General features: G+C 39.6%; 3 pseudogenes; all 3 read left to right on the forward strand.

Moving 5' to 3' along the window:
* The first annotated feature begins 351 nt into the window (after positions 1 to 351).
* Positions 352 to 471, forward strand: LOC135017141 (5S ribosomal RNA; annotated as a pseudogene).
* Positions 472 to 7728: 7257 nt separating this feature from the next.
* Positions 7729 to 7847, forward strand: LOC135017138 (5S ribosomal RNA; annotated as a pseudogene).
* Positions 7848 to 15106: 7259 nt separating this feature from the next.
* LOC135017139 (5S ribosomal RNA) lies at positions 15107 to 15225 on the forward strand (annotated as a pseudogene).
* Positions 15226 to 16043: the final 818 nt, after the last annotated feature.

A 16043-nucleotide genomic window follows, 5' to 3' on the forward strand; every position in this document is an offset into this window, starting at 1 on the left:
TTGGCAGTATGATACTGTGATAATTATTTACATTTTGCAGTATCAAAAGGAAGTTACCTTCTGCAACTTATGTGCTGTGTTTAAAACAAGTTTATCTGCCTTTTCATTCTTTTTACTTAGACACTGGGCTGCCTAGACACCTTCCTTGTGCTTATCTAATTATTAATCCAGGCCATACTGGTATTTCTATCAGTAATTCACCCAATTATTCAATCCTTGGTCCATAGTGGGCCACTAATTGGCCAAATATCAGGTGGCAAGTATCAAATCAATTTGTATTCCCTTCCATATGGAATCACACCTTATCGCTAGTACCATTCAATCCATATGCTGAAAGGTGTCTACCGTACCATCTACAGTCATACCATGCTGGATCTGCCCGATCTCGGTCTGATCTTGGAAGCCAAGCAGCATTGGGCCCGGTCAGTACCAGAAAGGGTGACCCTCTGGGAATACTGGGTACTGTAGTTCCACCAAGGTATATACCTTTCATTGTCCAGCAGAACCCACACATCAACTTACACTGCAAGAATACGCAGTCTAGTTGATCATCTCAAAAGGAGTCCGACCATCCATATGCCGGGTTCTTCTTCTTGTATCTCTCATATGAAAACATACAGTACTTTCAATTAAAACTCATAGAGATAACGAGAACTCTTTATTTTCGCAGTGGACATATGTCTAACAATAAATACTCGCCTAGAATCCAGAGGGTGTACAGACAAATTTTCTGTCACCCACATTCAATAAGCGAGTGACATATAATTACTATATCGTCTTCTACACATTATTTAATACTTGTTTTAACTTACCTTGCTGTCCTATACAGTAAAGATTTTTTCACATAAATAATCAAATTTGGACGTCTGAATATTTATTAAAAGTTACGTTTTAAAGATTTATACATATTTCATGTTTCACATTACTGTTTTTTGATTAATTTCAAAGTGTGCCCCAGAGAGACATATCAACTAGCCCCTTCTTTTTTGCTTCTTTGCAAAATCACCCATATTAGCTCTTTCTGCTATAAATGTCCGGGAGCACCACCAACCATTGTTCTGCCCCAAAAGCCCTTTGAGGCGAAATTGGCAGCTTTATGTTGGTATAAATCAATTTTGAATCTCTATGCTTACTACCATTCATATCAGATATTGTACAATCGGTTCCAGTGCAGATCTCAACAAAACCCCACCCAATATAGTCTACGTTCCTGAGGTCTTTCTCAGTTAAGAGATTCTAGCACGAAGTTTGTCCTTTTCATACAATCTACAACCCCTTCGTGTTCAGTTAACTATTGGACAACTGATCAATCAATAAGAAAGATACTCAATTCAAATACATCTTGAACTTAATTAGCAAGTTCCAATATCAAACTGTCTGTCCAAAACAATATTAGCTTGCTTGCTCAATATGAGCTTCAGTCTAAAGAATCAACTAAATACTAAACGCAGGACTGAAGATTTGGACAGCATCTTCCCCACAGAATTGACCTCCAATGATTCTGAACAAACTTGGGAAGAGGATCTCGTTAAGCTAAAATACACGCTACAGAGACAAACTAGAACTAATTGGGACCTGACGAGTCTAGAGAATTACTGTAAACAGAAAATTACACCACGAGGTCTAAGACCTAAATTATTTCCATCTTTTGAACTACACACAGAAACCCTCAAGCAAGAATGGGAGAATGCCCTATTAAAGTGTTCACAGGAATTAATGCAGATACTCATTAAACACAACAATTTGGTTTTGGACGGCTGTACTAGAGAAATTGAAAAGATTAGCAAGGCATTGGAAAAGTGGGAACAGGATATTAATTTCCAAAGTTCTTTGAAAAGATAAAAAAAGAATTGGACATATATGAGAATACTATCATCGAACGGAAGAGGAATAAATTCTCCAGGGACAAAAGAGACTTCAACACAGGGAGGATATTCAGGTGGACAAGACCTGTCAGGCGAGAGAATCCTGCAAATTATCAGGGGACCCCCTCCTCCTCAGAGGTTGAATTATCCAGCTCAGAGGATCTAGAAGAACAAAGCATAGATCGGAGAAATCATTCAACGGCAAGAATTCCACACACAGCATCAGCTCATTTTTTAGATCAAACTGGCCGGTCTCGGGGCCGTTTGAAACAAGGAAAAGAAAAACCCGAAGAAGCAAGAAGAAGAGGAAGAGGAAGATGGACCTCCCCCTCTCCAAACAGATACCCAGTACGGAGGAACCGAAAGCAGTACTGAAGTCAGACCGTCTCCAGATAATTAACCTCTCAACCCACACCCTGTCCAACACACATGAAGAAGTCTTGGAAAAAGGACTTACATTTTCTCCAACCAAGAAATTCGACAGATTCCAATGGCAGACAGATCTCAATCTCTTTGGTCGGAAACTATTACTCACAAAATTCTATGCTAATCAAGAACATCGCAAAGAGTGTGAAATCATCCCTGCCATATCAACCATGGAATCACCTGAAGAATTAGAAGCTCTAAACAACTTGGAAGAACTCCTTGATTCAACAACAACAAATAGTCCTCATACTCCACGACAGATGTGTAGAAAAAAATCAACGTTCTTCCCCAATGACTCCACCTGCCCAGAAGTAAGAACCTTTATCAATTTGGTATCCAAGGATCTAGACCAGCTGTATATAAAGAAAAGAAGGCTCAGGACCACGGGAAACCTGTCCCCCCAAGCCAGACAAGCCCTTAAAGAAATAAAATCTTGGCAAGATATAGTAATCAAACAGTCTGACAAAGGGGGAAATGTGGTTCTATGGCCTAAAGACCTTTATGAAAAAGAGGCCAAAAGACAGCTTAATGACATCAACTGTTACAGTAAAAGTCTGTTTGACCCAACACAGAATCTAACGGTGCAATATATGAGGATTATAGGGGAAGCTAGGTACCAAGGCACAATAACGCAAGCAGAATATGATTTTCTCAAAATTCAAAATCCTAGAGTACCAACCTTCTACTTGCTACCCAAGGTACACAAAAATTTACTAAAACCACCAGGACGCCCCATTGTCTCGGGGAATGGAGGACTTTTGGAGAAGGCCTGCACATTTCTAGAGATCCATCTGAAAGAACTTGTATTAAACTTACCTTCTTATACCCGAGACACCACAGATGTACTAAGAAAAATTGAAAACATACCCTTGGAAGATACCCATCTCTTGATAAGCCTTGACGTTGAAGCCCTTTACACAAGTATCGACCACGATCTTGGTATAAAAGCAGTCAGATATTTTTTACAGACCAAAGGAATGGATGACTTCCATGAATTCCTCCTAACCCTACTAGATTTTGCGTTACGAAAAAATTACTTTACGTTCAACAACCTTTTTTATACCCAAGAAAGAGGTACAGCTATGGGGGCGGCGTGTGCCCCCACATATGCTAACCTCTTTCTGGGTTGGTGGGAGCAGGAAGTCATCTTTCATGAAGACCAAAACCAATTCACACAACACATCGTCCTTTGGACTCGATATATCGACGACATTCTCATGATTTGGGAGGGGTCACAAGAAGAACTGTCTCAATTCCTAATCTTTCTCAATACTAACACTCTGAACTTAAGATTCACACATGAACAAAGTAAGGAAAGCATTTCCTTCCTGGATCTTAAGATTTACAAAGGAAAAAACAACATACTAGCCACAGAACTCTATAGAAAGAAAACAGCCACCAATTCCCTTCTACATCAACAAAGCTCCCACTTTCCACCCACCATTCAAAACATACCCAGAGGGGAATTTCTCCGACTCAAAAGAAACTGTTCGAGTAAGGAGGTTTACCAGGAGAAATGTAAAGACCTCACCAAGAGACTTAAAGAACGAGGATACAGTTCAAGACTTATCAAAAGATCTAAGAAATCCATTCAAGAAATTCCGAGAGAGTCCCTGGTTTTTCATCAGAAGCCCCCCTCAAAAGAGGATAATGTCCTTAGATTTGTGGGCACATTCTGTGAAGAATGGAAAGATATCAAAGGAATCATTCAACTACATTGGCCAGTACTACTTTCCGACAGTGACCTAGCAACCAGACTGAACAATACAGTTGACATGAGTTGGAAACGCTCGCCCAACTTGTCAGATCAGCTAGTCCAAAGTCACTACACATCACAGCTGATAAGGAATCCCCCCATCACAGGGACCTATCCCTGCGGAGAATGTAAAGTCTGCTCTCATATCTCCAAAAACCTAGACATAACAGACAAATTTAACAACAAAATAAAAATCACTAATTATTTCAATTGCAAAAGTACCAATGTGGTCTATTGCCTCACTTGTCCTTGCGACAAAAAATATGTGGGTATGACTACCCGCATGCTCAAGCAAAGGGCGCTTGAGCACATCGGATCAGTGAGAAATGCTAGAGCAGACTCACACAAATTCAAACAGCTAACCACAGTGGCCAAGCACTTTCTTCTACACCATGCAGGTTCACCCAAAGACCTCAAAATATTTGGTCTACAACAAATAAAATTGGGTATCAGAGGAGGTAACATAACCAAAACCCTGCTCAAGAAGGAAAGTGAATGGACATTCAAACTCGGAACAGTAGCTCCCAATGGACTTAATGAACATATCAATTACAGTGTCTTTCTTGAATAACACATCTAGTTAGTAATGATTATTATTTTTTGCTTCTCAGAGTTGTTTGGTGCCAATTATTCAATTGTTCTTTTAACATTTTGCAACATCTAACTCACATCACTCACCTCCCTGCCCACCCTTCCAACCCTATTCCTTATTCCAAACAGGCCATCACATAACATCACCAATTCTTTATTCAACACCGCACTCCTACCAACACACACCACAGCCCATTCTCCACCACCACTATACACACCAAAGCGGCATTTCTCATCCATGCACACGGTTTAACCCCCACTCACCCCCATTGGTCCAACACACCCCACATATACATTCACCTACGTCCTCCCATAACACACCCCACCCCACTTATCCTTCCTCCCCCCCTCCCCCCCTCCCTTCCCTTTTCCACACATACATCCACATTCCCCACCCTTGTCTCCACTAGCACTCCTAGGCTAGTTGCCACACCCACTCTCTTCACCTTTTCACCCAATTCCCCCTTACTATCACCCTCCCATTCCTTCCCCCTCGCCCCTTTCCGTTCCCCCTTCCCTTTCCCCCCCCCTCCTTTCTTTTCCCCCCTTCTTTTCCCCTTCCCTCTTCCCCCTTTCCCCCCCCCCCGCCCACTTGTTGTGTGCCCCCCCTTTTTTCCCCCTTTCCTATCGTCTTTCCACCCCTCTCCTTTCCCCCCCCCCCCAACTTCACCATAATATAATCACTTTACAACCTTAATCCATTAATCATCAATATTTTTTCATATTTTCTCACACCTTATTCACAACCACTCCCATCACAAACATGGAATTATCTTTATTCACAACTACAATTTTTATAACAATTTTTATAATAATCTTTATAATTTGTATAACAATTCTCATAAATCTCTTATTCTCTCCCACAGACATACAGTTTCTCTACTAATAATTTTATAGTAATTTTCTCACCATTTGTGGTTCTTATTTACAATTATGTTTCCTTTAGCACCTCACGGAAACATCTTAATTTTAAATTGCATCCTTTCTACAATATTTTTATTATCAGTATCATCATTATTTTTATATTTATAATTATTATTATTATCATTTTTATTTTTATTTTTATTATTATCATTTTTATTTTATCCAATTCATTCCATTATATTTACCCTTAATTCTCTACAACATAACAAGTTGGTGTTTTTTTATATTTATTCTTATATTCATTCTTATTTGCACAAGCCTTAATTTATACAATTCCTATTAATTAATTAATATCGCCCTCATCAGGCAATAATTATCCCTCATCATAAGGATTGCTTATCCATATGTTGTAAGCAAGTTTCATAACAGTATTTTATTTCAGCAATTTCACCCCAGTATTATACCCCCATTGCTACAATGTCTAACACCGCAAAACAGCTACTTTTTATCCTTTTCTCCTTTTCATACTCCATTCATTTTAATTATTCCCCAGCCTTGCATTCCACTACAATAGTAGTAGTCCCAATGTCTCTGGACTCGCAGCATTAGCAATCACAGAATACAACAGCAGTTTGATTCAGGCTATTCATAGGCTCATCCATCAGTCAATCATTTGTATTAGAAAATAGATTGGTTACATTGTTCAATAAAAGACGCACGCGGAGGGCTCACAGATCAGACGATCCAGTGAACAAGCTCCTCCCAGCGAAACGCGCGTCACTTCCGGTCCGGCATCCAACTTCCGGGACCTCGGCAACGGGGCTCCGACGGGCGGACTCCTGTCAGCGAATGCCGCAAGTATATTACCGCTCACTGTAGCGGTTCCAAGGCTCTCCAGGTCAGCTCTCTCCCCGTGTGCCTAGTGCACTCTCAAGGGAAAAAGCTGCCCCAACCCAGTGCATTACGCACGGACTGTCTCCCTGGCAAAACATAGCCAGTATTACTGCCTGGCAATCCCTATATAAATCCACTGGCATATAAGCATACAACGACATTTAATGCTTAACACTCAAACTGTGCAAACAGTGTAGGGACACTTAGCGCTAACTCATAACATAGATACCTTCTATTAGTTGGCATTATATTGGTGCTATACGAAATCCCCTTAAAACCATCCAGGCAATTACTCCTCATTAAAGGCACTCCTGTTGGTGTGAGAGCCTTTTCTATACTTACCACAGAACAGTGTCATTTGGACAAATCATTCATTAATAGAACACCAGCTGTTCTTATACTGTTTTCTGCTGGTCCCAAATTTTAAAAAAATGTGTTTCTTTCCTTGTTGAGACCAGAGTCATTCTTTTGGTAAATTGCTCAACATCAGGTTATTGAGACAAATTGTGATTTCCTATTCTGTACACTGTTATATTATAACAAAACAATGAGATAAGTATGTGATAGAATTCTGCTGCTTCTTGCAGCCCATATAGTGGATCTTACAACCAATACATCTGCTAGCAGTTTGTTACTGTAATAATTGTTTGTATTCTGCAACTAGCAGTGTTTAAAGGAAGTTACGTGTGATAAACTGTGATTTCCTATTTATATACATAATCTATTTCCTTCATTGATTTGGCACTGTGACAAAAACAATTAGATGAATATGTGACAGAATCCAGCTGCTTCTTGCAGCTCATACGGTTGATCTCATAACAAATACATCTGTCTGAAGTTTGTTACAGTGATAACTAGTTGCAATTTGCAATTTTCAGTATTTAAAGGAAGCAACATTTTTGCAACTTATGTGGTGTATTATAAACAATTGTCACTGTCATTTCGCAGCTCAAGTGGTTGATTCCACAACAAACACATTTGTTGGCAGTATGATACTGTGATAATTATTTACATTTTGCAGTATCAAAAGGAAGTTACCTTCTGCAACTTATGTGCTGTGTTTAAAACAAGTTTATCTGCCTTTTCATTCTTTTTACTTAGACACTGGGCTGCCTAGACACCTTCCTTGTGCTTATCTAATTATTAATCCAGGCCATACTGGTATTTCTATCAGTAATTCACCCAATTATTCAATCCTTGGTCCATAGTGGGCCACTAATTGGCCAAATATCAGGTGGCAAGTATCAAATCAATTTGTATTCCCTTCCATATGGAATCACACCTTATCGCTAGTACCATTCAATCCATATGCTGAAAGGTGTCTACCGTACCATCTACAGTCATACCATGCTGGATCTGCCCGATCTCGTCTGATCTTGGAAGCCAAGCAGCATTGGGCCCGGTCAGTACCAGAAAGGGTGACCCTCTGGGAATACTGGGTACTGTAGTTCCACCAAGGTATATACCTTTCATTGTCCAGCAGAACCCACACATCAACTTACACTGCAAGAATACGCAGTCTAGTTGATCATCTCAAAAGGAGTCCGACCATCCATATGCCGGGTTCTTCTTCTTGTATCTCTCATATGAAAACATACAGTACTTTCAATTAAAACTCATAGAGATAACGAGAACTCTTTATTTTCGCAGTGGACATATGTCTAACAATAAATACTCGCCTAGAATCCAGAGGGTGTACAGACAAATTTTCTGTCACCCACATTCAATAAGCGAGTGACATATAATTACTATATCGTCTTCTACACATTATTTAATACTTGTTTTAACTTACCTTGCTGTCCTATACAGTAAAGATTTTTTCACATAAATAATCAAATTTGGACGTCTGAATAATTTATTAAAAGTTACGTTTTAAAGATTTATACATATTTCATGTTTCACATTACTGTTTTTTGATTAATTTACAAAGTGTGCCCCAGAGAGACATATCAACTAGCCCCTTCTTTTTTGCTTCTTTGCAAAATCCCCCATATTAGCTCTTTCTGCTATAAATGTCCGGGAGCACCACCAACCATTGTTCTGCCCCAAAAGCCCTTTGAGGCGAAATTGGCAGCTTTATGTTGGTATAAATCAATTTTGAATCTCTATGCTTACTACCATTCATATCAGATATTGTACAATCGGTTCCAGTGCAGATCTCAACAAAACCCACCCAATATAGTCTACGTTCCTGAGGTCTTTCTCAGTTAAGAGATTCTAGCACGGAAAGTTTGTCCTTTTCATACAATCTACAACCCCTTCGTGTTCAGTTAACTATTGGACAACTGATCAATCAATAAGAAAGATACTCAATTCAAATACATCTTGAACTTAATTAGCAAGTTCCAATATCAAACTGTCTGTCCAAAACAATATTAGCTTGCTTGCTCAATATGAGCTTCAGTCTAAAGAATCAACTAAATACTAAACGCAGGACTGAAGATTTGGACAGCATCTTCCCCACAGAATTGACCTCCAATGATTCTGAACAAACTTGGGAAGAGGATCTCGTTAAGCTAAAATACACGCTACAGAGACAAACTAGAACTAATTGGGACCTGACGAGTCTAGAGAATTACTGTAAACAGAAAATTACACCACGAGGTCTAAGACCTAAATTATTTCCATCTTTTGAACTACACACAGAAACCCTCAAGCAAGAATGGGAGAATGCCCTATTAAAGTGTTCACAGGAATTAATGCAGATACTCATTAAACACAACAATTTGGTTTTGGACGGCTGTACTAGAGAAATTGAAAAGATTAGCAAGGCATTGGAAAAGTGGGAACAGGATATTAATTTCCAAAGTTCTTTTGAAAAGATAAAAAAAGAATTGGACATATATGAGAATACTATCATCGAACGGAAGAGGAATAAATTCTCCAGGGACAAAAGAGACTTCAACACAGGGAGGATATTCAGGTGGACAAGACCTGTCAGGCGAGAGAATCCTGCAAATTATCAGGGGACCCCCTCCTCCTCAGAGGTTGAATTATCCAGCTCAGAGGATCTAGAAGAACAAAGCATAGATCGGAGAAATCATTCAACGGCAAGAATTCCACACACAGCATCAGCTCATTTTTTAGATCAAACTGGCCGGTCTCGGGGCCGTTTGAAACAAGGAAAAGAAAAACCCGAAGAAGCAAGAAGAAGAGGAAGAGGAAGATGGACCTCCCCCTCTCCAAACAGATACCCAGTACGGAGGAACCGAAAGCAGTACTGAAGTCAGACCGTCTCCAGATAATTAACCTCTCAACCCACACCCTGTCCAACACACATGAAGAAGTCTTGGAAAAAGGACTTACATTTTCTCCAACCAAGAAATTCGACAGATTCCAATGGCAGACAGATCTCAATCTCTTTGGTCGGAAACTATTACTCACAAAATTCTATGCTAATCAAGAACATCGCAAAGAGTGTGAAATCATCCCTGCCATATCAACCATGGAATCACCTGAAGAATTAGAAGCTCTAAACAACTTGGAAGAACTCCTTGATTCAACAACAACAAATAGTCCTCATACTCCACGACAGATGTGTAGAAAAAAATCAACGTTCTTCCCCAATGACTCCACCTGCCCAGAAGTAAGAACCTTTATCAATTTGGTATCCAAGGATCTAGACCAGCTGTATATAAAGAAAAGAAGGCTCAGGACCACGGGAAACCTGTCCCCCCAAGCCAGACAAGCCCTTAAAGAAATAAAATCTTGGCAAGATATAGTAATCAAACAGTCTGACAAAGGGGGAAATGTGGTTCTATGGCCTAAAGACCTTTATGAAAAAGAGGCCAAAAGACAGCTTAATGACATCAACTGTTACAGTAAAAGTCTGTTTGACCCAACACAGAATCTAACGGTGCAATATATGAGGATTATAGGGGAAGCTAGGTACCAAGGCACAATAACGCAAGCAGAATATGATTTTCTCAAAATTCAAAATCCTAGAGTACCAACCTTCTACTTGCTACCCAAGGTACACAAAAATTTACTAAAACCACCAGGACGCCCCATTGTCTCGGGGAATGGAGGACTTTTGGAGAAGGCCTGCACATTTCTAGAGATCCATCTGAAAGAACTTGTATTAAACTTACCTTCTTATACCCGAGACACCACAGATGTACTAAGAAAAATTGAAAACATACCCTTGGAAGATACCCATCTCTTGATAAGCCTTGACGTTGAAGCCCTTTACACAAGTATCGACCACGATCTTGGTATAAAAGCAGTCAGATATTTTTTACAGACCAAAGGAATGGATGACTTCCATGAATTCCTCCTAACCCTACTAGATTTTGCGTTACGAAAAAATTACTTTACGTTCAACAACCTTTTTTATACCCAAGAAAGAGGTACAGCTATGGGGGCGGCGTGTGCCCCCACATATGCTAACCTCTTTCTGGGTTGGTGGGAGCAGGAAGTCATCTTTCATGAAGACCAAAACCAATTCACACAACACATCGTCCTTTGGACTCGATATATCGACGACATTCTCATGATTTGGGAGGGGTCACAAGAAGAACTGTCTCAATTCCTAATCTTTCTCAATACTAACACTCTGAACTTAAGATTCACACATGAACAAAGTAAGGAAAGCATTTCCTTCCTGGATCTTAAGATTTACAAAGGAAAAAACAACATACTAGCCACAGAACTCTATAGAAAGAAAACAGCCACCAATTCCCTTCTACATCAACAAAGCTCCCACTTTCCACCCACCATTCAAAACATACCCAGAGGGGAATTTCTCCGACTCAAAAGAAACTGTTCGAGTAAGGAGGTTTACCAGGAGAAATGTAAAGACCTCACCAAGAGACTTAAAGAACGAGGATACAGTTCAAGACTTATCAAAAGATCTAAGAAATCCATTCAAGAAATTCCGAGAGAGTCCCTGGTTTTTCATCAGAAGCCCCCCTCAAAAGAGGATAATGTCCTTAGATTTGTGGGCACATTCTGTGAAGAATGGAAAGATATCAAAGGAATCATTCAACTACATTGGCCAGTACTACTTTCCGACAGTGACCTAGCAACCAGACTGAACAATACAGTTGACATGAGTTGGAAACGCTCGCCCAACTTGTCAGATCAGCTAGTCCAAAGTCACTACACATCACAGCTGATAAGGAATCCCCCCATCACAGGGACCTATCCCTGCGGAGAATGTAAAGTCTGCTCTCATATCTCCAAAACCTAGACATAACAGACAAATTTAACAACAAAATAAAAATCACTAATTATTTCAATTGCAAAAGTACCAATGTGGTCTATTGCCTCACTTGTCCTTGCGACAAAAAATATGTGGGTATGACTACCCGCATGCTCAAGCAAAGGGCGCTTGAGCACATCGGATCAGTGAGAAATGCTAGAGCAGACTCACACAAATTCAAACAGCTAACCACAGTGGCCAAGCACTTTTCTTCTACACCATGCAGGTTCACCCAAAGACCTCAAAATATTTGGTTACAACAAATAAAATTGGGTATCAGAGGAGGTAACATAACCAAAACCCTGCTCAAGAAGGAAAGTGAATGGACATTCAAACTCGGAACAGTAGCTCCCAATGGACTTAAAGAACATATCAATTACAGTGTCTTTCTTGAATAACACATCTAGTTAGTAATGATTATTATTTTTTGCTTCTCAGAGTTGTTTGGTGCCAATTATTCAATTGTTCTTTTAACATTTGCAACATCTAACTCACATCACTCACCTCCCTGCCCACCCTTCCAACCCTATTCCTTATTCCAAACAGGCCATCACATAACATCACCAATTCTTTATTCAACACCGCACTCCTACCAACACACACCACAGCCCATTCTCCACCACCACTATACACACCAAAGCGGCATTTCTCATCCATGCACACGGTTTAACCCCCACTCACCCCCATTGGTCCAACACACCCCACATATACATTCACCTACGTCCTCCCATAACACACCCCACCCCACTTATCCTTCCTCCCCCCCTCCCCCCCTCCCTTCCCTTTTCCACACATACATCCACATTCCCCCACCCTTGTCTCCACTAGCACTCCTAGGCTAGTTGCCACACCACTCTCTTCACCTTTTCACCCAATTCCCCCTTACTATCACCCTCCATTCCTTCCCCCTCGCCCCTTTCCGTTCCCCCTTCCCTTTCCCCCCCCCCCCTCCTTTCTTTTCCCCCCTTCTTTTCCCCTTCCCTCTTCCCCCTTCCCCCCCCCCCGCCCACTTGTTGTGTGCCCCCCCTTTTTTTCCCCTTTCCTATCGTCTTTCCACCCCCCTCCTTTCCCCCCCCCCCCAACTTCACCATAATATAATCACTTTACAACCTTAATCCATTAATCATCAATATTTTTTCATATTTTCTCACACCTTATTCACAACCACTCCCATCACAAACATGAATTATCTTTATTCACAACTACAATTTTTATAACAATTTTTATAATAATCTTTATAATTTGTATAACAATTCTCATAAATCTCTTATTCTCTCCCACAGACATACAGTTTCTCTACTAATAATTTTATAGTAATTTTCTCACCATTTGTGGTTCTTATTTACAATTATTTTTCCTTTAGCACCTCACGGAAACGTCTTAATTTTAAATTGCATCCTTTCTACAATATTTTTTATTATCAGTATCATCATTATTTTATATTTATAATTATTATTATTATCATTTTTATTTTTATTTTTATTATTATCATTTTTATTTTATCCAATTCATTCCATTATATTTACCCTTAATTCTCTACAACATAACAAGTTGGTGTTTTTTTATATTTATTCTTATATTCATTCTTATTTGCACAAGCCTTAATTTATACAATTCCTATTAATTAATTAATATCGCCCTCATCAGGCAATAATTATCCCTCATCATAAGGATTGCTTATCCATATGTTGTAAGCAAGTTTCATAACAGTATTTTATTTCAGCAATTTCACCCCAGTATTATACCCCCATTGCTACAATGTCTAACACCGCAAAACAGCTACTTTTTATCCTTTTCTCCTTTTCATACTCCATTCATTTTAATTATTCCCCAGCCTTGCATTCCACTACAATAGTAGTAGTCCCAATGTCTCTGGACTCGCAGCATTAGCAATCACAGAATACAACAGCAGTTTGATTCCGGCTATTCATAGGCTCATCCATCAGTCAATCATTTGTATTAGAAAATAGATTGGTTACATTGTTCAATAAAAGACGCACGCGGAGGGCTCACAGATCAGACGATCCAGTGAACAAGCTCCTCCCAGCGAAACGCGCGTCACTTCCGGTCCGGCATCCAACTTCCGGGACCTCGGCAACGGGGCTCCGACGGGCGGACTCCTGTCAGCGAATGCCGCAAGTATATTACCGCTCACTGTAGCGGTTCCAAGGCTCTCCAGGTCAGCTCTCTCCCCGTGTGCCTAGTGCACTCTCAAGGGAAAAAGCTGCCCCAACCCAGTGCATTACGCACGGACTGTCTCCCTGGCAAAACATAGCCAGTATTACTGCCTGGCAATCCCTATATAAATCCACAGGCATATAAGCATACAACGACATTTAATGCTTAACACTCAAACTGTGCAAACAGTGTAGGGACACTTAGCGCTAACTCATAACATAGATACCTTCTATTAGTTGGCATTATATTGGTGCTATACGAAATCCCCTTAAAACCATCCAGGCAATTACTCCTCATTAAAGGCACTCCTGTTGGTGTGAGAGCCTTTTCTATACTTACCACAGAACAGTGTCATTTGGACAAATCATTCATTAATAGAACACCAGCTGTTCTTATACTGTTTTCTGCTGGTCCCAAATTTTAAAAAAATGTGTTTCTTTCCTTGTTGAGACCAGAGTCATTCTTTTGGTAAATTGCTCAACATCAGGTTATTGAGACAAATTGTGATTTCCTATTCTGTACACTGTTATATTATAACAAAACAATGAGATAAGTATGTGATAGAATTCTGCTGCTTCTTGCAGCCCATATAGTGGATCTTACAACCAATACATCTGCTAGCAGTTTGTTACTGTAATAATTGTTTGTATTCTGCAACTAGCAGTGTTTAAAGGAAGTTACGTGTGATAAACTGTGATTTCCTATTTATATACATAATCTATTTCCTTCATTGATTTGGCACTGTGACAAAAACAATTAGATGAATATGTGACAGAATCCAGCTGCTTCTTGCAGCTCATACGGTTGATCTCATAACAAATACATCTGTCTGAAGTTTGTTACAGTGATAACTAGTTGCAATTTGCAATTTTCAGTATTTAAAGGAAGCAACATTTTTGCAACTTATGTGGTGTATTATAAACAATTGTCACTGTCATTTCGCAGCTCAAGTGGTTGATTCCACAACAAACACATTTGTTGGCAGTATGATACTGTGATAATTATTTACATTTTGCAGTATCAAAAGGAAGTTACCTTCTGCAACTTATGTGCTGTGTTTAAAACAAGTTTATCTGCCTTTTCATTCTTTTTACTTAGACACTGGGCTGCCTAGACACCTTCCTTGTGCTTATCTAATTATTAATCCAGGCCATACTGGTATTTCTATCAGTAATTCACCCAATTATTCAATCCTTGGTCCATAGTGGGCCACTAATTGGCCAAATATCAGGTGGCAAGTATCAAATCAATTTGTATTCCCTTCCATATGGAATCACACCTTATCGCTAGTACCATTCAATCCATATGCTGAAAGGTGTCTACCGTACCATCTACAGTCATACCATGCTGGATCTGCCCGATCTCGTCTGATCTTGGAAGCCAAGCAGCATTGGGCCCGGTCAGTACCAGAAAGGGTGACCCTCTGGGAATACTGGGTACTGTAGTTCCACCAAGGTATATACCTTTCATTGTCCAGCAGAACCCACACATCAACTTACACTGCAAGAATACGCAGTCTAGTTGATCATCTCAAAAGGAGTCCGACCATCCATATGCCGGGTTCTTCTTCTTGTATCTCTCATATGAAAACATACAGTACTTTCAATTAAAACTCATAGAGATAACGAGAACTCTTTATTTTCGCAGTGGACATATGTCTAACAATAAATACTCGCCTAGAATCCAGAGGGTGTACAGACAAATTTTCTGTCACCCACATTCAATAAGCGAGTGACATATAATTACTATATCGTCTTCTACACATTATTTAATACTTGTTTTAACTTACCTTGCTGTCCTATACAGTAAAGATTTTTTCACATAAATAATCAAATTTGGACGTCTGAATAATTTATTAAAAGTTACGTTTTAAAGATTTATACATATTTCATGTTTCACATTACTGTTTTTTGATTAATTTACAAAGTGTGCCCCAGAGAGACATATCAACTAGCCCCTTCTTTTTTGCTTCTTTGCAAAATCACCCATATTAGCTCTTTCTGCTATAAATGTCCGGGAGCACCACCAACCATTGTTCTGCCCCAAAAGCCCTTTGAGGCGAAATTGGCAGCTTTATGTTGGTATAAATCAATTTTGAATCTCTATGCTTACTACCATTCATATCAGATATTGTACAATCGGTTCCAGTGCAGATCTCAACAAAACCCACCCAATATAGTCTACGTTCCTGAGGTCTTTCTCAGTTAAGAGATTCTAGCACGGAAAGTTTGTCCTTTTCATACAATCTACAACCCCTTCGTGTTCA

The sequence above is a fragment of the Pseudophryne corroboree genome, unplaced genomic scaffold (genome assembly GCF_028390025.1).
Source record: "Pseudophryne corroboree isolate aPseCor3 unplaced genomic scaffold, aPseCor3.hap2 scaffold_3112, whole genome shotgun sequence".
NCBI classification, from domain to species: Eukaryota; Metazoa; Chordata; class Amphibia; order Anura; family Myobatrachidae; genus Pseudophryne; species Pseudophryne corroboree.